At 54.6% G+C, this 25340-nt stretch overlaps 1 protein-coding gene across 4 annotated transcripts in view; it reads left to right on the forward strand.

The window, feature by feature from the left end:
* The window catches only part of TTC7B (tetratricopeptide repeat domain 7B), a 252850-nt gene that overhangs the window by 219386 nt on the left and 8124 nt on the right, over window positions 1–25340 (forward strand). The gene's annotated exons all lie outside the window — the stretch shown is intronic.

Consider the following 25340-nt stretch of genomic DNA (forward strand, 5'->3'; position numbering starts at 1 on the left):
CTCGTTAACTTTGGGGAAAGACCCTAAGCTGCGTGCACTTGGTTTCCTTTCTGTAAAATGAAAACAAGCAACTAAATAGGCTGGGAGTTTGCTCCAGGGCTAGGAGGCTGTGGTTGAGTACCTAAGAAACAGAATGCTTTCCAAAGGATCACAAAGCCTTAGTTAGTTCTCTTGCCGTGTCTTCTAGTGATATTGCAAACTGTAGAAGGAGGTCAGCAGTTTCAAAAACAGCCAACTACTGGTTTTCTGTTTTAAAAACAAATCAAGCTGGGGCACCTGGGTGGCTCAGTCGGTTTAGCATCTGACTTTGGCTTAGGTCACGATCTCACGGTTTGTGAATTCGAGCCCCGTGTTGGCCTCTGTGCCGACAGCTCAGAGCCTGGAACCTGCTTTGGATTCTGCGTCTCCCTCTCTTTCTCTGCCCCTCCCCCGTTCATGCTCTGTCTCTCTCTCTCTCTTTCTCTCTGAAAAATAAACATTTAAAAAATTAAAAATAAATCAGACCTTATAATTACAGCTACTCGATTTTTTTCACCTTCCCTTTATGAACATTGTGTAGCTCGGTACAGCTTTATAAATAATTTTCCATATTATTCAAACATTAGTCTGTTTGATGAAAAATATTACATGGCTTTTAATTTTTGTCTCCCTGTTGTAAGCGGGATTTTGTACAGAGCTTTTCAGATCTCTGTGCTTTTGGTAGAGCATCGCAGAAGAGGTATCATCAACACCGTGTACCCATCCTTTTTATTGAAAAGAAGCGGTGTGTTTCTACCTCGGGGCCTATGAATTATTCAGACAAGTATTTCTCATTTGTCCCCAAGGGGAACATGAGACAAAAGATCAAGTAGGAAAATCGCACTGGGAACATCTTCTGTTTCACCTTTGGAGCTTTTCGAGTCACCCGAGCTCCCCAACAAATGTCAGATGCTTTCCTTTCAGAAGGGGCAGCCTCAGGCCCGGTGAGGGGAGCTGGTGAGCGGGACCCAGGTGAGGCCAGGCCTTGCCTGCTGGGTCACCAGCAATGGCCGAGCCTTGTCTGACTCAAAAGCATTCTTGCCAGTAGAAAATAGTAATCACAAACCCTTCAGACTTTTCTCAGTGCATCCTGATATATTCAGAGACTACTCAGACTGGGGGCAGGCTGAGGCCCGCAGGCCTACAAATTTGAGGTCTAGATCCTGGACTCCAAAATGCTGCCCAGTGATGATAACTAGTATGAATCCCAAAGGGCACAGGGACGGTTCCTTCTTGGTGACCTTGTAAATGACCCACCCAGCCTGTGTTCCCCAGACTGACCCCCACCGCCCATCTCACAGCTGGCACATTCCCTTCCCACTGGAGCTGTTGGATCTCCTGGTATCTGGCGGGGGGGGGACAGCCCCAGAACCCCCAAGGCCTCCAGCCCAGACACATCATAGCCCTTTCTTTTCTGCCTCTGTCCTGAGGCTGCACAGGAAAGCTGTGCCTCATTTCTATGGCTTGAAGCATAAGAAGGGAAGAAGGTGGCCTTTGCAATAGAAGCTAAGGATGAGGCCCTAGGCCAGAAAAGGTGTAAGATTAGAATCCCAGCTCTGTCACTCACTGGTTTGGGGACCATAGGCAAGTCACCCTCTTTGTGCCTCAGTGTCCTCAGATGTATAAATGGGGCCACTACTAGCACCAGACACAAATTAAACATGGAACTGAAATCTCTTTATTAAGACACAGGAGGTCCTGACTCTGCCCTCATAGAGACCAGCCTGGGTTGCAGGCCCCTAAGTTGAGGGCACGGGGTCAGCAGAGAGATCAGAGGCCTCTCACCAGGCTGAATCCCAGGGAGCAGCCAGGAGCTCGAGACTTCTGTGCTGGAGGAGGGTAGAAACAGCCAGGATGACGGTTGCCTGGCACTCAAGGCCAGGAGTGTGCAAGTAAGGGGCTGGGTCAGAAAGGGTGAGGCTCAGAAGATCACAGTTTGGAGGAGTTTGAAGGGTGAGATGACCAGAGGACCAACCAAGGGGGTTCCCAGGGAAGGAGGGGCTGCAGGCCGATTGTGGGTCATAGGAAAAACCAGAGGGTGGAAAGTGTGTCCGCGCCGGAAGTCAGGCTCGGAGAGGAAGGAGAAGAGCTGGAGGGACAGTTGGAGGGAGCTGTCTGGAAGGAAGGAAGCCACGTCCATTACAGGTGGAGCCCAGGTGGCAGATGGAGGGCACGGAGATCCAAACAGGGAGGAGTTCTGCCTGTTCCATGAAGAACAAGGGTTGGCAAACTTCTAGGGCTTCTTAGCTACCCTTGTATAGCATGTGCCAGATCGCCCGGCTCGGAGGACAGGGACGATTTAAGCAGAAATGCAAACACATTAATATTGTTAAAAAAGCAGTAATGACTTGGAGCAGATGGTATTCACTAAAGTTAATAGAAGGTCAGACTCAACAAAAGAAACGTAAATTACACCCCAGTGAAAATTAACACTTTTCTAATGGTTTCAGCCTTCCTCTACGTGTTTCAATTCTCCCTAGAGGGAAGGGAGAAGAGAAATAATGTGTTTACCGTTAATAATGATTTGGCACAAGATAAGGGAGGCAAAGAGCTGAGTGTGGGCAGGTATTAAGGGAACAGGGACCCAAAGGGATAAGGAATTACAAAGTGAGGTTGTTGACAAGGGGAGGAATTCAGAGAATGATCAGACTTTTCCCAGAAAATCTAAAGGCATATTTTCATATCATTTTGCATAAGTGCATACACTTACATACATTTGCATGCCATGTTTCAGCCCCAGGACCCGAGACGAATTAACGAAACACAGAGCCCCCTTTCCTACACCAGTTTTCCTGTGACCTGGAGTAGGCGGAGAGGAGGCGAACAGGGCTGGGGGTGGGCTGGGGGCAGCTGGCGAGCACTGCTCAGGCCAAGGGCAGGCACGGAGACTCAAGGTAGCCAAGGACAGAGCTACCAGGACAGGGACAGGCTCTGCAGACAGGGACACCTGCTCCACATCTCATAACCTCGGCCTGGGCTCACGGGGGCAACGCGCGAGATTGGAGGGTGAGAAAGGGACAAGAACTTCCAGAAGAGGAATGGGCATGGCAGGGAGCCAAGAGGTGGCATGGAGAGGAGCTGATAAGGCGAGGAGGGGAACGTATTGCTGAGAAATAAATTTACCCTAGATCACACTAGCAGGATGCTCAGGTCTTCCTCCAAACCACTTGACAGGTTGAGAAAAGGTGTGGAACAGAGACAGGTGGTGGGGGCCGCCCAGGGCTTCCCAGAGTGCACAGCATGTGGAGGGAAGGAAACAGGGCTCTGAAGAAGGCTGTGAGCCTGCGAGGGACGAGGCCCAGGGGAGGCGGGGCTCAGCAGAGGCACTGGTGAGCCCAAGCCCGCACCTCTGCAGGGGGCAGGCGGAGAGATGGCGTGAAGGGTCAGCCTTCACTGAAAGCAAGTCTGGTGCAACAGAGGCCATGATATTCCAGACTGATTCTCAGAGAAGAGCACACATAGAGGCCATCCTCTTGAATGTTGATGTTTCTAAGACAAGGCCTAGAAAGGGACAGAAGCCATCAGTCATTCAAAGGAGGGCAGCCAGAAGACCGGAGAAGGTGGCAAGTTCTACCACCTCCCCCAGAGGAAGTAGTGGTTACGAAACCGCTGGTGGAGCTCCTCAACGAGAGGGGAAGATGGCTGGGAAGGGAGGCGGTTGGAGGTGATGGGTTAGGCTAAGCCATCTGCCCAAGGAGTGTGGCTGAGGCCTGTCTTCTATGGAAGGATCATAAGACCCAAAAACTCCCGAGTTCAGTCAAGATGGCTTCCAGCTATGATTTCATACACAGGCTATCTTTTTTTTTTTTAATGTTTATTTATTTATTTTGGGAAAGAGAGAGAGCATACATATGGGCATGCGAGCAGGGGAGGAGCACAGAGAGAGGGAGAGAGAGAATCCCAAGCAGGCTCTGCACTGTCAGGACAGAGCCCGACATGGGGCTCCATCTCGTGAACCATGAGGTCATGACCTGAGCCAAAATCAAGAGTCAGACACTTAACTGACTGAGCCACTCAGGCACCCCCACCCCGACCCTCACCATACACAGGCTGTCTTGAAGGGTTTTCTCCATGATCTAATGTTTTCCGAAACATCAGAAATCTGAAGTGACATTAAAAATGCTGGTAGTGTTGTACTTCTGTTCCACGGCAGTCCATTAGTGGGAAGGACTGGCAGGGAGAATGGCTGAGCTGTTGGAAAAGCACATTCTGTTAACTAGCAGATGCACGTTGCATCGATGGTGGGTTTGGAAGGAGGACATCAAATGTGCAGTGCAGTGGGTTATGTCTTATGTATTGTTACTGCATTTGAAGTTGTTTTAACAGCTCTAAAGTTTGATCCAGAAGCATTCATCACAACGGGCTGGCTAACGACATTGCTCAGAAGAGAAAAAGGCTCCTCTGAAGTTCAAAGAGGGGCCCGAAGTCAGAGCTTTCTTTAAACTGTCTTCAGGCTTACATGTGTGTTTATTGTGGGAAAAGACTTCATCCCATTCTGCGTGACGAGCCGGAAGGGTGGCAGAGAGGGCTGAAATGGAGGGAAAGAGGTGCACTCTGGCTTGCCTCCGGCAGCTTGCACAGCTGGATTCTGAACCTTCAGTGTGTTTTCTCTCTCTCGTCCTTTCAAGTGTCCGTCTGCTTACTGAGATTTCTGGAGGTGGGAGGGGGGAGGGTGGATTGCTTGCGTCTCCTATTTTTTTACTAGTTAGAAGCATGTTCTCCAGGTTGTGCCTGTGCTGAAAGAGATGCATGAAGGGGATGGACTTGCAGGGGTGACCCCAGAGATGGGCATCCTGTGTCTGAGTATCTGTGTGATTTATCCATCAGTTTCTTGGGGGGCTCTGGGGTCAAGGGCGGCCCGAGGCACAGACACACTGGGCAGGGTTTCACATCGGCACAGCTCGTTTTCCCGTGGCAAAACCTGTCTTGAAGAGGGGCCCTTGATCCCTTCTGCTGCTCAGGGTAAGACAATTAAGCCGATGAAATAGAATCAAGATACCCTTCCTCTTTCAAACGCTGAATTTTGGAAATGGATCTCTTTCATCTGAAGTATCAATTTTCTTCCTGTACATAGAATGATTGGCAGGAACAAAGCCTTGCCATGGTCAAATGAGAAGGCTCTTTCATCTATTGATTGCATTTTATTTACTTAATTGTTTTTTTTAAAAATGCTTTTCAAGTTAAGACCAGATTTTTTCTTTGAAGAAAGACTTAATGAAGTATTTAGATGCCATCCCTTGCCCACACATCCGTGTGCTTGTGGAGAGTACTCTTAAGTGTACAACACTTAGTTTCCCCAATATCTTCACTCACTGTAAGTGGGATTCAAACTAACAGTGCAAGAGAAAAAGTAGTGTGTTCTGTTGGGGAATTAGGTCTTTGTTCTTCATTCGGCCTTCTCTCCCTTCTTTTAGTCACCCGCACTACATTTTTAGCCTCATTAGTAGCTCAAGGCCCTTTCAAGAACTGTTAATATTTGGCATGAATATAACCTCTACAAAGAAATCGAAAACCTCGTATGTCATACCTGATGTGTTTGCCCTCACAGTATGCGCTGAAGTGGACAATTTCTTTTTTTACTGCTGGGGAGACTGCTCTCGGTGCCCCGGCCCAGGCTACGTTGCAAGTTAGGAGCAGAGCCAGGGCTGGGCGATACTAAGGTTGGATGTTTGCAGAGTCGCGGAAGCGCCTCCAGCTTAAGCGATAGCACGACACGGGTTCAGAGCCCGTTGCTACAGCCAGCCTGCCTGGGTTCAAGTCCCTGCTTTGTCACATACTAACATGTGGCCCGAGACAAGTTCCTTAATGTTTCTGCACTTCCGTTATGTCAGTTGTTAAACAGGGGTAACCATAGTACGCCTCAGTGTTATCGTGTGGTTAAACGAGCTCATACAGGCTGCATCGTGCTCCGTAAACACTAGCTGTGAACGTTACCATCATTCTCTATAATTTGAGTCAGTGGAAGCCCCCCTGTATCTACTTGACTGTGAGGGAGGCATCTCCTTTCCAAAAGATCTGCCTGTGGGCGTGGCTTTCATTCTGAACCGAATTTCAGCAGCCGGGGCTGAAATAAGACTATGTCATAGCATGTGGTTGGCCAAAAGCATGTGCTTTTGCTTTTAAGTATTACTTTCTGTTTCTCTGGAGCCTGTAGTCCAGCTTATTAAGGCTGAAAGGAGTAGGAAGGGGTGGTGTGACTTGTCAGGCAGAGACAGGAAGCATCTGGGCTTGGCAGGGGGGAACAGAGGGAGGCAGACCAGGAGCCGGCCTTGGACCTGAAGGGGGCGCTGGGCAGACTCCATAGGTTGGCCTGGGTAGCAGGGAGGGCAGAGCCTGCCATGGCGCCCCGCTCAGATGTCACACCTCAAAGAAGCCATTCCTGACCCCCACCCACCCACCCCNCCTTCCCTTGAAGCACGTGTGGAACCAACATAGGGTTCTTTCTTCACGGATCTGTCAGGGGATGGTGCCATGCCTGAGGTGACACAGTGACCGGTGTAGACCAGGAATGGCAGGGAGATGAGGTGTGGCAGGGAGAGAGGAGAACAAGTTCAAGAACCAACTTGACCTTGACAGATGTCATTATTCCCCTTTTACAAACAAAGCCCCCCAGAGCACCCGGCGCCATCTCCCTTGAATGGGCTTGGAGCAGGTATCATTGGAACATGCTATTCTTAACTGGGTTAACTATTTCTCGATGCAGAGGCCTTAGGGTGTTTGTTGGCTTGGCCTCAGCACAGTCCCTTCCCACCACGAGTATAGGAAGTGACATCGAGGGGGGAACTGGAGGTCTCAGCCACATGGTTTCACATGAGACCATGGAGGCCAAGTCAGCTAATCAGCGGCGCCTTCCAGTGCAGTGGGATCTGAGTGTGTCCCAGGCCGGGTCTCGAAGAGAATGTGTTGTGCTGTAAGGTGGGGCTCCTGCCAGGCGTGCTTGGCACAGCCGGGACCCCAGGCTGACCTGTGCCCCCCGGGCCCTGAGGGGAGCAGCGGGCTCCTCTCATGTTCAGACACCCTGTCCTGTTGTCCCCAAGCACATCCTTTTCTGTGAGCCCCTGAGCCCCATTCGGGGGTGGCATGGTCACCATGTGTAGACCGAAGGCTGCTGTGGGACAGTGTCCGGGCACCTCCACCAGGGTCCGCCCTGTGTGCCCCCAGGCTGCCTGCTCTCTGTGTCTCTCATTCAGTGAGAGGATCACCGTCTGAGAAGCTGACGCATAATAACCATGCCCGTGAGAGACCTAGCTTCAGACGAGAATGTGAAATGGTAATTTACAAAGATTGATGCCTTTCCTGGGCCAGACCCGCTGGGCTCCCTCACCCCTCCTCCTCCCCAGAGGAGCTCACCCTCTAAGCCAGATGCCAGGCTCCACGACCTAAGGCAGAGACAGGCTGAAATGGCCGTCCACAGGCAGCCTGGGGCACCGAGGCAGACAGGTAGACGTGGCAGGGGCCGAGGGATTGGGGCTGTGTGGCTCCAGGCAGTAGCCCCGCCTCTGACACAGAGACCCCCTTCCCGGGCCCCAGACTCTCTGTAGGGCCAGAGTGTCTCACTTCTGTCCTGTGGTTACAGGTGAGCCAAGAAGGGGACGGGCTTCACCCTCAGGAGTGCCAAGGAAAGGGGACAGCGTGTCCCGCCTGGCCTAGAGAAGCCTGGTCCTCTGGCCCCAAGCTGCCGTGCAAATATCATTAAATATCATTTCCTGTTTGAGGAAAACAGACATCCAAACACTGATCCTTCTGCTCAAATGAATTCTCTTGTGGAGTTTATGTCAGCCACCTCCGAGTCACTTCCCAAGGACACTCCCTTGTCCCCTGATGGTGACTTAGCCCTTTTTATGGGGTTCCCTCCGTAGACTGAGCCTGGTGTCTTGTTCAGGCTGTGACTTGTGATCTTGGCCCCAGACTGTGGGAGCCTCTGCTTGTACCCCCTCCCCCACCCCAAACCCAGACTCAAGCAACTTCCCTTGCGGCCACAGAATCAAGACACGTCCCTCCGCTCCTCTGGGGAGGGGGAGGGTGCCGTGTCACTCTAACGGGGTTTGCACAGTGCCTGCACCCGTCTTGGGGTAGGACACCAGCAGCGGCAGTGACAGGGAGCCTGTCAGAGCCGGGTCGGAGCTGCCAGCCATGGGGGGGAGGACATCTGAATAGGTAGAGGGACTGGAAATCGTTTGGGGGAAGAGCCAGGTAATTGAAACGTTTTTTTATGACTCAAGCTATGTCCTCACATCCTTTTGAAAGTGCGTATTTTTAGCTTAAAGCATTTTCCGTTTGTCGGGCGTGTGCGTCCTTCTTGGAGCAAAAGGAGCGTCACCTGGAAATGTAGAACTTCCGCATCCACGTGGCTCCTGTGTGGCTTGTGGCCTTTGATCTTCCCAACCCCTCCCCCACTAACAGCCCTCCCACCCCAAGCGGCATCCTTCGGTGCAGAGATAACTCCCTGCAGACATTTTCTGCCTGGGTTTTGGATTCCTCCTACCCACTGCAGCATTTTCTCAGTGCTGGCCGGGGAGATATGGCATCAGGCCACCCTGCTTTCAACAAGGACTGAAATCACAGACCCAGTGCAGGCTCCAGAATACAAGCCATGACCCTGGGCATTCTTTTGCCACAGCTTAAGGAAAAAATTAATTCTGTGTTTATTTCTATTTTCTGTTTTGGAGTCTTAGATGACTAATTACAGGCAGTGCAGTTCAGTATCTCATTCGTAATTATGATCTAAAATTATTTAAAATCTGACATGATCTATCCAAACCATTTATTCTTAGAAATTCTGGCCCATTATTCCAGTATGACTTGACGTTTCACTTCTACCACATCCCTGCCTTACCATAGTTGCTGCTCCCTGGCTTGGATCAGACTGTCTGGTCCAAGTTTTCCCTTATCTGGGTTGTTCTCTGTTCCCTAATTCCCCTTCCTGATTTCAGGCCCCTCTGGATTTGAGCCCTGCTACAGCACCCTCCTCCCCAGCACCGCCTGCCCCCGAAGTCAACAAGAAGGCTGTCGCCATGAGAAAGTAGCATTCGGGGCCACCTAGGTCGGCTGCCCCCAGCCTGCTTCATGTCTGAATGGCTTCCCCGTCATTCAATGCTAGTCCCAGAGGCTCCCCACGGAGCGCTCCTGGGCTCTCTCTGGGACATGTCTGCATACACGTTGTCTAGACCTTCTGTTTGAGCCTGAAACCCTTCAGCCCAAAGGTCTGGGAAAGACACCCTAGAAGTTTCTCCCAGATAACTGCTTCCAGCATTTCTTCGCCAGTATCAGGGCATCTTTGGACCCGACACTCATCAGAGAGCATTGCAGGATTTAGAACACCGATGACATTCCATAGTCTAAGCACCCCTTTTTACAAATGGAGAAGCTGAGGCCAGAGGGGGGAAGGGACTTGCCAAGAGCCCAGGGCAGTGGCTGGCAGACCCACCAGGAATCCTGATGGCATCACTCCCGAAGGCTTCATGCCCACTTTGTCTGTGAAGTGGGCAGTGGCATCTGCCTTCTCACGTTGGGGTGGGGGTGGGGAAGAGACCGGAGCTCTTGGAGGGCAGGGCCGGCCCTGGCCCCAGGTCATTGCTCAGGGGATGAAGGGGTTAGAGGGCTCGAGTCTGCCTGGACGGGTCCTGCACCGTCCACTGAGCTTGCGTCCTCTCTCAGTGTTGCTCCCAGTTGGAGTCAAGACTTGGCCTCCGCACTTGCCTCTTACCCGGCCCCCTGCCGTGCAGCGCCCCTTCTCACAGCTGCCCTTGCCCCGTCCGCCTGGAGCAGCAGGATCAGCGCTGATTTATGAGCCCAGCGGGTGCAGGAAAGAGTAGGCTTTGGCTCCTCTCCTGTTGCCAAGGGGATGGGGTGAGGGGTTGCTTAGGAGAAAGGAATGACAAACGTTATCAGTGACAAAATACCAAAGCTCACCAAGCCTCAAACCCTGGGACTCTAGGAAGGTGGTGGCTTGGAGCCAAGGCAGCCCCCGGCCCCTGCACCGGTCACAGATCTGCACAGATCGCCTGCTCTGGGCCCTGTCCTCGGAGAGCCCCTGCTCTCAGAAGCCAGCGAGCACCACTGACCAAGGAATGGGGTGCAGGCGTGCGGGGGATCAAACAAGGGGCACTGGGTGAGGGCACCGCCCAGGGTCTGGAGGCAGCCTTGACCCTGACGTCCTTCCCCAGGGCCTTGGCGACCTGCTGCAGAGAGAGACCAGAACCGCAGGCTAGGCCCACCCCTAGCTCCCAGATCTGGGCCCCCGCATCCAGGAAGCTCCAGGCCTCCAGGAACTTTCGGAAAGCCCTTTGAGAACACCTGTGCCAGGGTCCCTGGGACTCTAGCCCCGTCGCCTGGCGGCAGACCCCTCTCCCCATAGTTACTTGACCGCTTTCACCTCCCACCAGGCTCACCAACTGATGACTGACGCGTGATCTCTTTCCTCCCTTTCCTCATCTGCTTGGTATTTATGGGTCACTTGCCTCTTCAGATACGTCCTCAGGCATTGTTTCTCTTCAAGCCTTTCAGAACATCTTCAGCTGGGGGCCTGTGAGCAGGCAGGGACCAGGGACCGGCACTTGGGCACCTTTTCCGTGTCAGGCATTGTTCTGGCTTTACCCTTGGCTTCAGCGTCATGTATTCCACACAACGGCCCCTTAGTTACTGCTGTAAGAATTAAATGACATGACGTACGTAAGCTGCGTGGAGCCTGGGTCTGTGCCAGATGCTGGACTAGACCTTGAGGATATAAGCATACCGCTCCCCCTCAAGTCTTGAAGGAGAGCCATAAACATGTATAACTAAGTGTAGGAAAAGTCACAGGGGCGGGGCGCCTGGGTGGCTAAAGCAGTTAAGCATCCGGCTCTTGATTTCTGCTCAGGCCATGACCTTGAGGTTCAGGAGTTCGGGCCCCACATCAGGCTCTGCACTGACAGCACAGATTCTCTCTCGCATTCTCTCTCTCTCTCTCTCTCTCTCTCTCTCTCTCCCCCAAAACAAACTTTAAAAAAAGTATTAAAAAAAAGTCACAGGGCCTCTGGTAGACAGAGGTACAGGTCATGGGTTGTCTGATCTCATGAGGGATGAGGGACAGACACGGCTCCACCGAAGGTGTGACCTGGGCGCCAGGCTTCAGCAGCTGAGTGGAGATGTCGACTCCTCCACAAGTTGGGAACAGATGGAGCTCGACTACCTAATAAACAAAGCAGCTCCTGGAGATCTGTATGGGCCAGTTGGGGCCAGTTAGCAGAGATGGTGAGGAGGCACTGTTAACTTTGTTAGAGTTGTTCCGTAAAGAAACATCCTTTTTCTCTTGTTCTTAGAGATTCCTGCTGAAGTATTTAGGGATAAAGTGTCACAGTGCCTATAATTTACTTCAGAATACTAACTCTTGCCCCCAAAATAGATAAAGCAAGTGTGAAAAACGTTAACAGTTGTTAAATTTAGGCGATAGGTATATAGATGTTCATTAGATCAGCCTTCCGAATTTTCTGCATGCTTGAAATTTTTCAGGATTAAAAAAGCTTAAGGGGCGCCTGAGTGGCTCAGTCGGTTAAGCGTCCGACTTCATCTCAGGTCATGATCTCACAGTTCGTGGGTTTGAGCCCCACGTCGGACTCAGTGCTGACTGCCAGCTCAGAGCCTGGAGCCTGTTTCAGATTCTGTGTCTCCCTCTCTCTCTGACACTCCCCTGCTCACGCTGTCTCTCTCTCAGAAATAAATAAAACATTAAAAAAAAAGATTAAAAAAAGCTTAAGACAAGTAAAGGAATGTGATCCAGTTTGCATATCAGAGTGATCATTCTAGAAGCTGTGGAGGATAAGTTAGGTGGAAGCTAAGAGACACTAAGGACTGGACTCCACTAATAACATCTTGACAGTCCAGGATAAGAGATTTCGAGAAGGCAGGGGCGCCTGGGTGGCTTAGTCGGTTAAGCGTCCGACTTTCGCTTAGGTCATGATCTCGCGGTTCGTGGGTTCGAGCCCCGCGTCAGGCTCTGTGCTGACTGCCAGCTCGGAGCCTGGAGACTGTTTCAGAGTCTGTGACTCCCTCTCTCTCTGACCCTCCCCTGCTCACGCTGTCTCTCTCTCTCTCTCTCTCTCTCTCTCTCTCTCTCCTAGAAATAAATAAAACATTAAAAAAAAAGATTTCGAGAAGGCAGATTCAGCGGGGCTTGGTGAGGGAATTGGAAGGTTCTCACCTGATTCTCAGACACCTGGGTCAGGTGTCTTTACCAACAAGAGGAAGCACAGGAGGGAAGGCAGCAATGGGAAGAAGGAGGCTATGAGCCTTGCACACAGCCAGCTGGGTCTGGAGGCCAGAGCATTTCCAGGGCAGCGGCCATGGTTAGGAGGCAGTGGTGGCTTGGAGGTGGCTGAAGGCATGGGAGGGCATGAGACCCATTCCCAGCTGGGCTATGAATGAGAGAGAGAAAGAAAGAGGGCCAAGGACAGAACCCAAGGGGCACCAGCATTCACGGAGCAGCAGAGTAACCTGGCTAATGAGGACGCATAGGTTCTGGTCAGTTACATAGTTTTCCCATCCACCCAGCTCATCCAGACTGTAGCTGGGATTTGGGCCTGACTCTGCCAGATTCCCAGGCCTTCTGGTTCCCATGGCCCCACTTGATTCTCAGCTCCGGGCTGTGGCCGGCCCAGGACCCTGCAGGGTTTATGGGATGTCCATGAAGGAGGGGACCCGGTGAGCAAGATCACTGTGATAACTGTGAGAGACAGGAGTGACTTGAATTATAGACATGGTCCCACACAGAGGAGCTGGGGGCCCTTGGGCTTCTCTGGGCCTCAGTTTCTTCCTCCGTGAGTCGGGCTGGTCATAGGAGAATCAGATGCGATCACACGCATAAGCCAGAAGGACCTGAATGGTGTCTAACAGTGAATGCACACCCTGGTTCCTAGGAGGGGCGTCAAACGTGCCCTCTCGTGTCTGCCGGAGACCCGATTCTCAAGCCAGGTTCCAGTGTCCCGGGAGAGGGTGCACCCCAGGCTGATAACAACAGTGATCTTTTCTGCAAGGACTCTTGCACACACACACACACACACACACACACACACACACACACACACAACCTGGAATCTGGCCTTGCCAGGAGGTCGGTCTTGATTAAATGTGTAATTGCAATGCTGGCTGATGTCCTTCTGAACGAAGGAGAAACTGCTGGCCCAACCCTGCAGGGGAGCCTGGGGAACATGATGCTGAGTCTTTCTTCACAAATAAAGGAGCAAATCCGCCTATTGCAGAGAACGCCCCCGCACACAGGGATCCGAATCCCCCACACACACCCCCCTCAGGTTTTCTCTCCTCCTCTGCATCCGGGCCGCAGGAGTCCAGACAGATGCATGGGGCTAGAATCAAAGTGCAAGCAAGTGATCCCTGCAGGGATCTCCCAGAACAAACTAGAAGCAAAATCTGCCTCTTCCTAAGGACAATGCGCAGTTTCTCCAGGCCTTTCAAAGCCAGGCAGGTCAATCGAGTTATAATTGGCAATCTAATTAGAACTCCCACAAGCTGTTAAATTCTTCACCTGCCGCCTGGCACCTTACACAGAGGGGACACATCTGCTCCTGCCCCTGGCATGACGAAAGAAAGCCGGCTACAGTCCCATCCTTCTTGCAGAAAGCAGCCCCCTCCAGCCACCCCCTGCCACTGCGCAGACGCCCACACACCCACCAGCAAGTGTGACATGGGACACAGCCCAGTTGACAAGAAAATTGGCTTTAGAGAAATCAGTCTCAAAGGGCTGTGTTGCTGAGTGATTTGGGGAGACTAAATGGGAGAAAAGAAGCTTCCAGCCCCGTTTTCCTGGATGTCGGGGGTGCCCTGGGGGTGGGTCAGTGGCGCCTTCAGCTTCCACGCAGGTCACATTGCTCCACGAGAGAAGCAAACGCGTCCCTCTTCTCCCTTTCTGCAGCCTTAACCCTGAAGAAAGTAGAATTTTGGTGCTGACCCCCCTCAGCCATCAGGACAGCAGTGTGCTTTGGCCGATGGGATGGGCGGGTTTTACGGCACCGGCATCACCTGGTCCCTCTGCTGCTGGGCCAGGGGCCTCTTGCAGCTGCTGCTCACTGGTAAACACCGGCGGTGCGTGCCGGAGCCGGCAAGCCAGCTCTGTTCATCTTCTCCCAGTTCTGCCCACAGCGACATCACGGGGAGCTTGAAACCATCCGTGGTGGGAGTATTTATACCCGGGAAATTGGCAAGCACTGCAAATCTGGGCTTTTTCTGTTCTTTCAGAGAGCCAGTTGACCAGCACGCCACTGTACTTACAGATCTGGATGGTTTCGTGGGGGGGGAAGGGAGGCAAAGGGGGAGTAGAGTGTGACTGGCAGAGAAGAACACAAGTGTCCCAGCCTCGGAACCTTCCAGGGTGGCGGGTACTCGTGGGACAGATAGAGTAGAGCTCACCTTTCCACTCTAGATAGAGACAGAAGAGCTACGGGGAGTCTCAGGGGAGAAAGAACGAGACTCAGAATTGCCTGGGTGGGTGGCAGGAAGGAAAGATGTGGCTTAGAGCCAAAAGACCTATTGGAATTCTAGCTCCACCATTCACTGGCAGTTTGTAGGACTCTGGACATGTTATTTAACCTCTGTCATACAGGGGGCATCTGGGTGGCTCAGTTAATTAAGCAGCCCACTTGGGCTCAGGTCATGATCTAATGGCGGGCAGAGCCTCTGGGCAGGTCCCCGTGGGCTGTGAGCAGCCACCTGTGTGGACCCCAGGGAGCAGCATAGCATTACCTTTCCTAAACCCACACAGCATGGAAGTCACATGTGCTACAGCACGGGAGCAATACTTGCTGGCGCTTTGATTTACTCTCCCGGTTTCCCGTGTCCCTGCACATGAGCGTCTCAGCCCCTCTCAGATCTGTTTGGAGCTCTGAGCACGGGCATTTGGCTCTGGAGAAGGCTTGACTCTCGCTGGTGGCTCCGCCCATCGGACAGCAGGTGGCCCCCGCATGTTAGCTCCACCCTGAAAGCCTCTGTTCTAGAGCCCGGGCACATCTTTGTGCTCTTCTCCTTAGAGCCGATGGGGGACTTTTGAGGAAATGACTCTAATCTTGATGCGGATTTATTCCATATTGAAGTGGTCAGTGATAAGAGCTCCGTGGTGCTGGAAAAGAAAGTGACAGGCTGAGTCTCTGTCCCATTTCCACAGCAGCCGTGGGGCCTCCTGCGGGCAGCCGCTCCCGCAGGCCCCCAGCCCGACTGCCTCTGTCACTGGTCCAGCCCGGGGACAAGGTCTGGGGGCCCTGAGGAGAAAGTTTCAGCAAAAACCCAGGAGCAAAACTCCTCATTTCTGAGCAAATTGCCTGTTTTCTTTGCTCACTAGAGGGTGGCTTTCCTGCACGCTGGGGCACCAGCAATGCCCCGGGGCACAAGGGGGCAGCGCTCGGGGAGGGCAGAGCACTGGCCAGTGAGCTCCCCGCCCTGCCTTCCCGCCTGGGCGCCGTGTTGGAAGCTCTCTGGGTATTTGTGGAAAATTTTTCCAAAGCCCATCCATCCCAGGCCTCTCTCCCATCAGAAGGATCTTATCATCTCTGTTTGTTTCTCTTTAAACATGGAAAAAATAGTTGGTGCCAGACCCTGGCAGGGATGGGGAAGGCGCCTGTCGAAATGACCTCGTCCCCCGTGGCAGGTGGTGAATCACCAGCATTTGCGTCTCGGCACGTTGTCAAGAGGACCGTCTGTCTCCAACAGAGGCGTGGCCCTGCCCGGGTGACCTGGGGCCGGCAGCCCCCCATCAGGGCCAGGTGAAAACGCAGACTCGGGGAGCACCCAGTCCGCACAGAGGTGCAAGTCTGCACAGAGGCTGGGCAAGGTTTCCATGCCCTTCTGATGGACCCTGGCCTGGATAGGAGTGGGGGACTGACCAGCTCACAGCTGGAGAGGAGATGAGTCGCCATGGTCCCTGCCTCCGTGTGCCTCCTGAGTCTCACAGTCCAGAAGCTGGTAGCCCTTAGCCTCTGCACTGTTGGCTTTTAGAGCTCCCCAGGGCTTCCTGTAAGTCCAGCAGTCTCCCAGTACCGCCAGTGCGCCCCCTTTCTAACCCTGCCCCGCACTGGGCCGAGGTGTCTCCAGCCACTGGCTGCCTTTCAGGTGTCAGAGAGAAAGCCACCTTGCACTGCCCGGTGACCCCTCAGGCCCCGCTCAGCCCAGCCAACACCACGCAGCAGGGAGTGAGGTTCCAGGGCAGCTCTCTGGGCTGGGGTGGCCTCTCCTCCTCCAGGAAGCCCTCCCTGCCCCTTCCTGGCATGCCATGGGCAGTCTTACCCACCCTCCACCCCCACCTGGGACCCGGGACTGCAGAAAGAGGCTGTTCCCTATAGTGTTTTCTGCTCGTTTTTCTAGTTAACACTTAAGGTCTGAAACTGCAGGTATAATAGGTGGTCCAGAAAATACTTATTGGATGGAAGATTTGACCAGACCCTGGAAGTTTCACCTTGATCATCTACTCCACCCTCTTTGTTTTCTAGGTTGGGAATGTGAGGCAGACAGAAGGTTCTGCCCAAGTGGGATGGTTGGCGGTGGGCCACAGAGCAGGCCTGGGACGGTGTGGCCTCCGCCAGCAGGACGTCCCCCAGCCCTGTGCTCCTGCCCCAGGGAAGGCCAGGACTTCTCAGTGGGAATAACTGAGGCAGGCTTTTACTGTGTTTGGGATGATGGTCAGATGCAAGTGCAGTGTCACCCCAGTGGGAGGCGTGACACCTGCCCCCTGCCCCATCTGAAGACAGATTGAAGCAGAGGCCCGGTGTGGGTCTGTCAGGGTCACCGGGAAGGAGGCCCAGCCTTGGACCTGAGGGACGGGGTTGGGGCTTCTAGGACTCCCCCACTGTCTGGCCCAGGGGCTCCCCGCAAGCCCTCAGCTCAGCTCTATGGCGGCCACGTGTGAATTATTCTCCTGAGGTTAGAGAACCTGCAGCTGGGGCTTGTCAGGCACGTCCCCCCCTCCAGAGCTCCAGGCCATGTCTCTCCCTCCATACCCACCCCGTCTCCATCGCCTCGTCGGGAGCTAAGCATCTTCCTGGGCCTCCGTTCTCACCTGTGGAAGCCAGGGTCCCTGTGGGCCGCACCTCTCTGGCGGGGCTGTACGGGCCTGGGGCGGAACGCCATCTTCCCAAACACACCTGGGGTGGCGGCAGCCTCCCGGGGGGGGGGGGGGGGGGCNCCCCCCCGGGGGGGGGGGGGAGAGGCTGGGCCTCTGCCTCCTGGGAGCGATTAGCACCAAATTTTCCACTGCGTGGATAAGTCGGGCCGTGGGGAAGCGCTGACTTCCAGGCCGCCCTGGGCTGCTGTGTCCGCCTGACTTGTTGTTGGGGAAGGTAGATAAAAATAAATAAATCAGTCAACGAGGGAGATGTAGAAATAAGTCAACAGGAGTCTCTTGCCCATTACCAATGGAAAACTACGAGCAAGGGGAGCCACATGGGCACCCATGGAAAATGCTGGCAGGTCCCACAGCACCAGGGCCAAACTGCTGCTTCCTCTCACCTAAGAATCAGTCGCTAATATTTACGTCCACGCTGAATCTCTTGCGCGAATAGTGTAGCAGCCAGGCGTGCCATTTAAATGGCTGATTGGGGGAGGGGAGGGTGGAGAATCATCTGGAATTTTACCAAGAACTGTCATGGGCTTCAGAGTAAGGCAAATGCCCAGCATCCCAGGCTTCCCCCGTCCCCTTCGGACCCCGGCCAGGGTCCCTTGCTCAGCCCTCTGCACAAGGCAGACCTTCTCGCTCCTGTCCTTTGACAGTGCTGGGGACTTGCCTAGCGAGCACACCACGCAGAGCTCCACAGGGCCGTGTGCTGCTGTTTCTGTGTGTGTGTGTGGAATTGTGAGTGCCTTGCCTGGGGCTGCAGCGGATGGCGGGGAGGAGAGCTCCCCCCACCAGATACAGGGATTCCCCATTGCCCTTGGCCTGGTCTCCAAGGGCCTGCGGGCAGCCGTATCTGACCCTCAGGCTTTACACACAGATCAAAGTGACTTACCTCCCAGGGCTGGGGTGGGACCAAGGGGGAGCAGCTCCCAGGCCTCCTTTGAGCCCTTTCCAGGGAGGAAACAGCTGCCTTTTTAGCCTTTGCGATGAAGTCAGAGATTCCTTTTCCTAGTGGAATCTCCACACCATTCCGAAGGGCAGGTAAAGAAAAGGGCTCGGGGTGCTAGATAGCCGGGTCCTGGTTAGGGCGGGGGAGACTGCCGAGGGCACAAGGTTCCCCATCTCTGATTTGGAGTGTGACCCGAGTCCTAAATGATCTCATTTGTCAGCAGACATTACAGGTGGGGGGTGGCTGTGAGATGAGCACGGCAGGCCGAGCAGAAGGGAGCTGGGCTTTCCCTGCTCTGCGTAGCAGTCCAGACGTCGAGGGACTGCGGTGCGGGTGACTGTCGGGGCCGCCAGCACAGGGTGCTGGGTGGGGCGGGCATTCGCCACCCCACGCAGATGTGAGCGGCCCCATCAGCCCCTCTCAAGCCAGGTCGTGTGGTGCTAGCCAGGGGCTAGGTCACCTGGTCCAGAGAGCCCACAGTCTAGCCCCACTGGAGTGGCAGCCAAGGCGTGGAAGAAGGACCTAGTGTCCAGGCTGACAGAGCTAGACAGGGAAGTCACGTCCCCAGAGCTTTTTTTGCAAAGAGGACTGCTCCCTGGACAGCCCAGTCCAGAGCCAGCTAACCCTGAGAAGTCCCCACAGAATGTATCTCTTGGTCCCCTGGATGCCCAGCACCTTCTGGAGACACAGGCGCCCTGACCTAGAGAAAGAGCCCTGAGCTCCGGAAACCTGGGTTCTGAGACCCGCCTTGGCCTCTACCTGGCTTGGTGACCGAGCCAGGTGCTTGTCCATCGGGCCCCCTTTCCTCACTTCTCTGTCATTGGAGAGGCTCCACCCAAGCTTGGCTGCCCACACACCTGTCCACAAGAGGCTTTTCGAAGTAGCTGTGTGGCCATGGGCCAGTCACCCCCAACTCTGAGCTTCCGCCTTCCCATTTGTTTAAAAAAGGTGGGTGGGGGGACATTGTATTATCTCTTCCGAAATGTCCTTCCTGGTGCTCCTTCCTGCAGGCTTCACTCTGTTCCAGGTGCTGGACCTCCGGCAGGGCTCAGGGAGCTCTCTGTCTGGGGCGGGACCCTCAGCAAACCAGCCCCCGGCACATGGGGGCCACAACAGCCACAGGCGCTCGGTGGAGTTCACAGAAGGGAGGAGGGTACTAGAAAGGGCTTTGGTCATAGCAAACCAAGCAGAGCGCAGCCTGGGACCTCACTGCTCTGATCTGGGTAGATCAGGGCCCCAGCCTCCTGCCTATGAAATGGAGGCTGGCCCTTCTCTGCCCCCCTGACCACCCTCTGGGCATCTGTCTACACCAGGAGCAGGTGGTGGGTCTTTGGTGCTCCGAAGCTACTGGCGGGAGGGCTGCCTGCTGTCTGTCCCCTAAAATGTCCCACTGGTCCCCAGCAACCATTCTCTAAACGCCACACCACGGCACGTGGATATTTTGGCACAGACGCTAAAGTACCCGTTTCAAAGAAATTAGGCCAGAGGAAATTTGGGGCCAAATTGGGATTTCTGTGTGAAATCCACTTGAGGCTGGACAGGCCCTTTGGCTTATGACCGGACTGCCCCCATCCCCGATGCTGACATGTTTACTGCCCGACAGCCTGTCGCTCTGCTATTTGCAGAATCGGCTCCTCCAGAATATTCCAGACCATTCTGGAAGAAAGCAGTTTTGACCGATGCCAGTCAGGTGCTTTAAGAAAAGGAAAAGCCGCACTCACATTGTCTTGGGGCTTAATGGCTCCTTCTTCTGAGCCCACCGTGAGGTCTCCTTTGGGTACCATGCTCTGCCGCAGAATTCAGTGAGGTGGAGGACTGAATTTGCTGTTAGTCTATTGCTGTGGACTGAGAGAGGGAGAGTGTATGCGTGTGTGTGATTCTGGAAGCTTTCTTCAGATCCTGAAGGACTATCAGGCATAAAAGGGAGGGCACTGTTTCCTTTTTTTTTTTTCTTCTTCTTCTTCTTCTTTTTTTTTAATATAGTTTATTGTCAAGTTTCCATATAACACCCAGTGCTCATCCTAGCAAGGAGGGGACTTTTTCCACATGACTCGAGAAGACTTAACAAGCATCAGAGAATAGGAATTAGATAAAAAGCCTAATTAGGGCTCCACATTTTTAACTGACAGTTCAGGCTGCCCACTAATGGTGTGGGCTGCCCGGGGTGGTGGTGAACTCCCTGTCACTGGAGGATGTAAGCAAGAGTGGGAGGCTGCTTGTCAGGGGCTGAAGCAGGGGCTCGTGCGTCATGAAGCAGAGGCCCGAGCCCCCTCCTCACCCCGAGGAGCACTGCTTCCGTGGATGGTTGGCCGCTGGCTCAGAAAAACAAGAGGTGTTGGAAAAATTGAGTTTTGCTTCCTTCTGAATTGAGTTCAATGCGAGAAAGGCCTGGTCTCCAGAAGGCACATTTCTTCAAATAAAACACTTGACCTGGAAAAGGGACTGGTGAGAGGAGAGCCTCCCACAGCCGACCCGTCTCCTGCGTGAGCCAAGGTGCCGGCTGCCTCTCAGGCGCGTTTGGTCCTCCCTGGGTGGGGGAAGGGAGGCGCTGGGGTCTTCGCCTCTGTCCTTCTGGAATCTTCAGCACCAATTCACAGCGCACCCTGAGGGAATGCCTCCACGGGGTGTTGCTCGGCCCCTCCCTCACCCAGGCCTGCCCAGCTGCGGACGTGACAGAATTGTCCTGCACTGTCCACATGTCCGTCCCTGGCCCCGTCGTAGAGGGAGCTCCCGTGGGGGACTGGCTTCCACTCACCTTGTCGCAAGGAGCCACTCCTCAGGGCAGCCTGTCCAGTCGCGGGCCCTTCCCCGGGAGCCGCTCAGCCCACGTCTCCCTCCTCCCCTTCGTCCCTCAGCCTCTTCCTTCCTGCTCTCCAGCCCCAGTCCCCACTACAGGATGTCAGTGGCCCTTAGCTCTGAAGGTTAAGTGGCCTCGTGAATGTATGTCCCTGCTCGAGGGCCAGGCTGGGTGGATGGGACCCGGAGAACCATGGGTGGGGGCTGAGGCAGCCTCACACCACCCTGTCTGTGGTTAGATGGGTGCATGGCTGCTGGCAATGGCTGGCCCTGGCCTCTGGGGAAACTGGGGGCAAAACTAGGTAAAATGGTCAAAACGGAAAGACCAGCCCCTTACCAGTCCCTACCCAAAACTTCTGACCTGCTGAGCCCCCTCCGAAGGCCCTTCTCCAGGGCACCCCGGACTCATTCTTGATGGCATAGCAAAGGGGGTTGAGAAGCCGCATGTGACCCCCGCCACACTCTGGGGCCCCATGGGCAGCCACATAGGCTGTAGGGCAGTGGTGCCTGGCATCAGCCGAGATGCCTAGAATCCGGCCCGTTTGGAGCTCCTAGCCTGAGGCAGGCCCTTCCGAGGCCAGCAGAGCTGGCAAGCCAGCAAGCATTTCTAAGCACTCAAAACGCACAGAAATGAAACATAAAACAGAGCCCAGGAGAGACCAGACCTCACCCAGAGGCGCTGGACTCCAGGTAGAGAAGCTGAGCGCCACCCCCACCCCATCTGAGTGGGTTTTCAGTTCCTTTTCAAGGCATTGTTGGGAAGCAGGGCGGGGCTCAGGCTGCCCCCTCAGCTGCACCCACAAAATGCTGGTGCTCAGTACTGTCAGTGCCTTTGATGCTCACCAGCCCCGAGGCAGGGGTGCAGGCGGCAGCCGCCCACCTGGCCTTCCACCACCGCTCCCAGAAAACCTTCGAAAGGCCAGCATCTCCCGTGGCCTTCTCAGGGTGGCCCTGCTTGGCAGACTATTTATAGCCTGATTTAAAAGGAAAATATTTTTGAGGGCACCGCCACTACCCCCTGGCTTCTCTCTGACGGACCGCATCCTCAGGAAGGAAAACACAAGTACCTGACCAGAAACAGGGAATAGTGTGCCAGTTTCCTCAGTGACGCTTACGCTTCAGCCAGTGCAGACTCCAGCCCAGCCAACCTACAACTTCTGAGAAGGGGTGGGAGCTCACAAGGGGTCCCTGTTCCCTCTTGGGTTATCGGAGCCACTTTGAGGGGCCTTGGGGGCTTCCAGGAAGCTCTCACTGTGCTGTGCACAGAGGCCCTGGGACAACATAAAGCAGCCTGGTGGGGGGCAGAGTTAGAGCATGGGGCGTGGAGTCACAGACTTGAGGCACGTGCCACGTGCCAGGCACCGCACCAGGCCCTCTCCCCCCTCCCCCCGGCACCTTCAGGGATCTAGCCTCGCTCTGCGTCAGCAGGGCCATGGCCTTACGCGGGACTCGCTTCCTGGCTGGCCCTGTTTCCTCATCCGTAAGAGAGTGTCGGACCAGAGAGCCTGTCGAGTCTGTAGGTGGGTGCTGGCATTTTCTTCCAAAGCAGTGATATGTCACCAAATACCTGTAGGGGAGGCCATGACAACCCACAGGGAACAGAGCACCTTTTCCTGTCGGGATCAGACTGCCACCTCACCGATGTCCCCGGAAGGCACACATGGAGGCCCTGAGCGAAGGGGCTCTGATGCAAGTGCGGACATGGGTGACCTGAAGCCAGGCCTTTTGTGCTCGTTGGTTGAGAGCACTGGCAAGAAGTCAAGCCCGCCCCGTCCTCCTCACCGTCAGACAGTGTCCCACGCCATACGCTTGTCCATCTTCCCACCCGTTCACCAAACATTCACTAAGAACCTCCCCTGTATGCAGGGACGAGTCATATGGCCCTTGCTGTCACAGAGCTCTACCCAGAGGCACACGGGATGGCCGTGGAGGGTCCTGCAACCCTGAGCATCTCAGAAGGGCCTCCCCTCCCCTCGGTCATTAAGGGTAACAATAATGATTACGGTCATATTGATGATGGTGACCATTCACCAAAGGTTAACTGAGCCCTCTACTAACTTGGTCTCTTGCAGCTTCATGACTGCTGTGCGTTGGTATTTGTCCCCATTATACAGATCAAGACCCGGAGGAAGTTGTCCACGTCACTGGTGGAGCTGGCTCACAGCCAGTCCCAGTGAGCCTCAGGCCATGCTCTTAACCTATGCCTCTCACTCTCTAAGAGGGGGCCGGGCCTTTCCCCTACGCAGCGCGGGTCCCCTGGTGGGGGCCAGAGCACAAAGCTCTTTATAACCCTTCGCCTGTGTACTGGTCCCCCAGCGAGCCACCTCTGGTCAGCACAGGCACCGCTCAGGCTGCAGCCAAGCAGCTCTGTCATCGTCCCAGAGGGGGGTGGGCTTTCCTCTCCCTGCCATCACAATCCTAGTGTCCTCATAATGGAAGTCCCACCGAGGGGGAGGCTTATGTATCTTTGCCCAAAAGCCTTGGAGGTGCTGGTTTGGCTTGAATGGCCCAGGAGAGGCTGCAGAGCTGGTCCTCCACCCAAGTCCACTTCCTCAGGGACAGCCCTTGCCTTCAGACCCCTGGCTCGTGGGCGCCAGCGAAGTCCTTCATCTCTCCAACGCGTGCCGTGGTGGGTAGGAGCACAGGCTGTGGGCCAGACAGAGCTGGACGTGGCCAGCAGGGGCTGTAAACATGATCCGTGTTTCCTAGCCCTTTGGGGGCTCTTCATTTACTTGTTCTGCACTGAATACAGCCCGCCTGCTCAGCGTCAAGCCTGACAGTGCAGAGATGACCACAGCTTGCCCAGTCCCTGCCCTCCAGCCTTTCAGAGCGAGGCCTAGTCAGGGAGCTGGGAGGGAGATAAGCCACCTTGACTGACTTAGCACCTGTCGCACAGGACGGTTAGGAAAGCATTTGGCAATCAGTAACACACACAGCGCACTGGTTATCATACTTTGCACATTAAAGATCAATAGAACCTAGTGGATCTGTGCATTTGTCTTTCCGGGTTTACCTGTATTTTTGGAGGAAACTCCTGACAATGCTGCCCTAAGCTTGCGCTCTCACCCCCACTCCACCCCCACCCCCTGCAATGGTGGAGTGTCTGACCCAGGATGGGACAGAAAATTCTTTAAATACTCCAGTCCCATCCCTGACACGACTTCCTCCCACACCCAGGCCTTGGTGAGTCCAGCAGCCCGTGCAAGACCCAGGCTGGCTCGAACGCACCGAGAGCACCTGCTGGCCTCTGCTCCAGAAGTCAAGGGCAGTGGCCTGGGGTGGAGTCAGCAGCAGCAGCCTGGTGCAGCATGGAAAGCACAAGGGAGCCATTCATCCCCACCCTGCTTCCGAACGTTTGATTTCCAAAGCATCCTGCCCGGGAAAGAGCATTGGGCACTCGGAGACTGCATCTTGAGCCCCGAGGTCCTGCACGATTGCTATTTGGTGGTGGCTCGGCATTGGGAAGGATGCTTTCTTACAGGGACGTTCTCCGTCTGTGCCTTTCCCCCTATAGGGACAAGCAGTGGTCCGCGACGTGCCCCTGAGCCCAGCAAAGGGCTGTCTTGGCACTTGCACAGAGCACCGTGGGGATGTCTGAAATCTCCCAAAGTGGTGTTTGTGTTGCAGCCTTGATCGTGGTCACCTGATCCAGGGCTCCGTGTGCTCCCCAGAGCGAGGGCTGTAGCAGGAAGCCTTGGGCACTAGAGCCCACGCCGGCTTTAGTCCTTGGGCATCAATCATCACACACACACATGCGCACACACACACACACACGCACACACACGACATGAGTGAGGAAGATGCTAACCATCCTCAAATTAGCCAAGTCCAAATGAAATGTTATCTCATTTGAGATAACAGATTTAATTTAATCCCTCAGTTCCAACCTGGTGCCGCACCAAGAGCTTATTTGCACAGGACACGTGATTATAATAATCACGAGCTTGGGAGGCCATCTTCGTTTGTGTCGAAAGAAAGGGACAAGTAAGTTACCGCTCAGCGATTCCCCTCTTCTTGGAAGGCCAGCCCGGCTGGCTCCTCACCCGCAGTGGCTCGGGATCGCCAGGGCTGGGAAAGGGGGAAGCCTGTTGGCACAACCTCCCAGAGAAGAGAAGAGGAGCTGGTGTTAAGCGCAGGCGCAGACCGTGCGAGTTCCCACCTCGGCTCTGCCACTCGGCACCTGCACCAGTGTCTTAGGTCGTAGGCAGCTGTTGCTCAGTCTGGTTAGGATTTTCACTGGGCCCTGAGCTCTGCGATCAGGCTTGCCCTCCTGTGTGTCCCTGGGACATGGATGGTATCTGGACAGTCACGCAGTGGGGCTTTGGATTTTGACGTGGGAGAGAAGGCGGGTTGTTGCAGTGATGACCTATGTCAGTCATGGAGATCTCTGTCTCCTGCCAGCCTGAGGGCTGGGAGCCTGACCCGTACCTCTGGGTAGTGCTGCCTAAGGGGGAAGCGTGGCCCCGGGCTCTTGAGGGAACGGCGGTC

This window comes from Crocuta crocuta, unplaced genomic scaffold (genome assembly GCF_008692635.1).
Source record: "Crocuta crocuta isolate KB4526 unplaced genomic scaffold, BGI_CrCroc_1.0 scaffold299, whole genome shotgun sequence".
NCBI classification, from domain to species: Eukaryota; Metazoa; Chordata; class Mammalia; order Carnivora; family Hyaenidae; genus Crocuta; species Crocuta crocuta.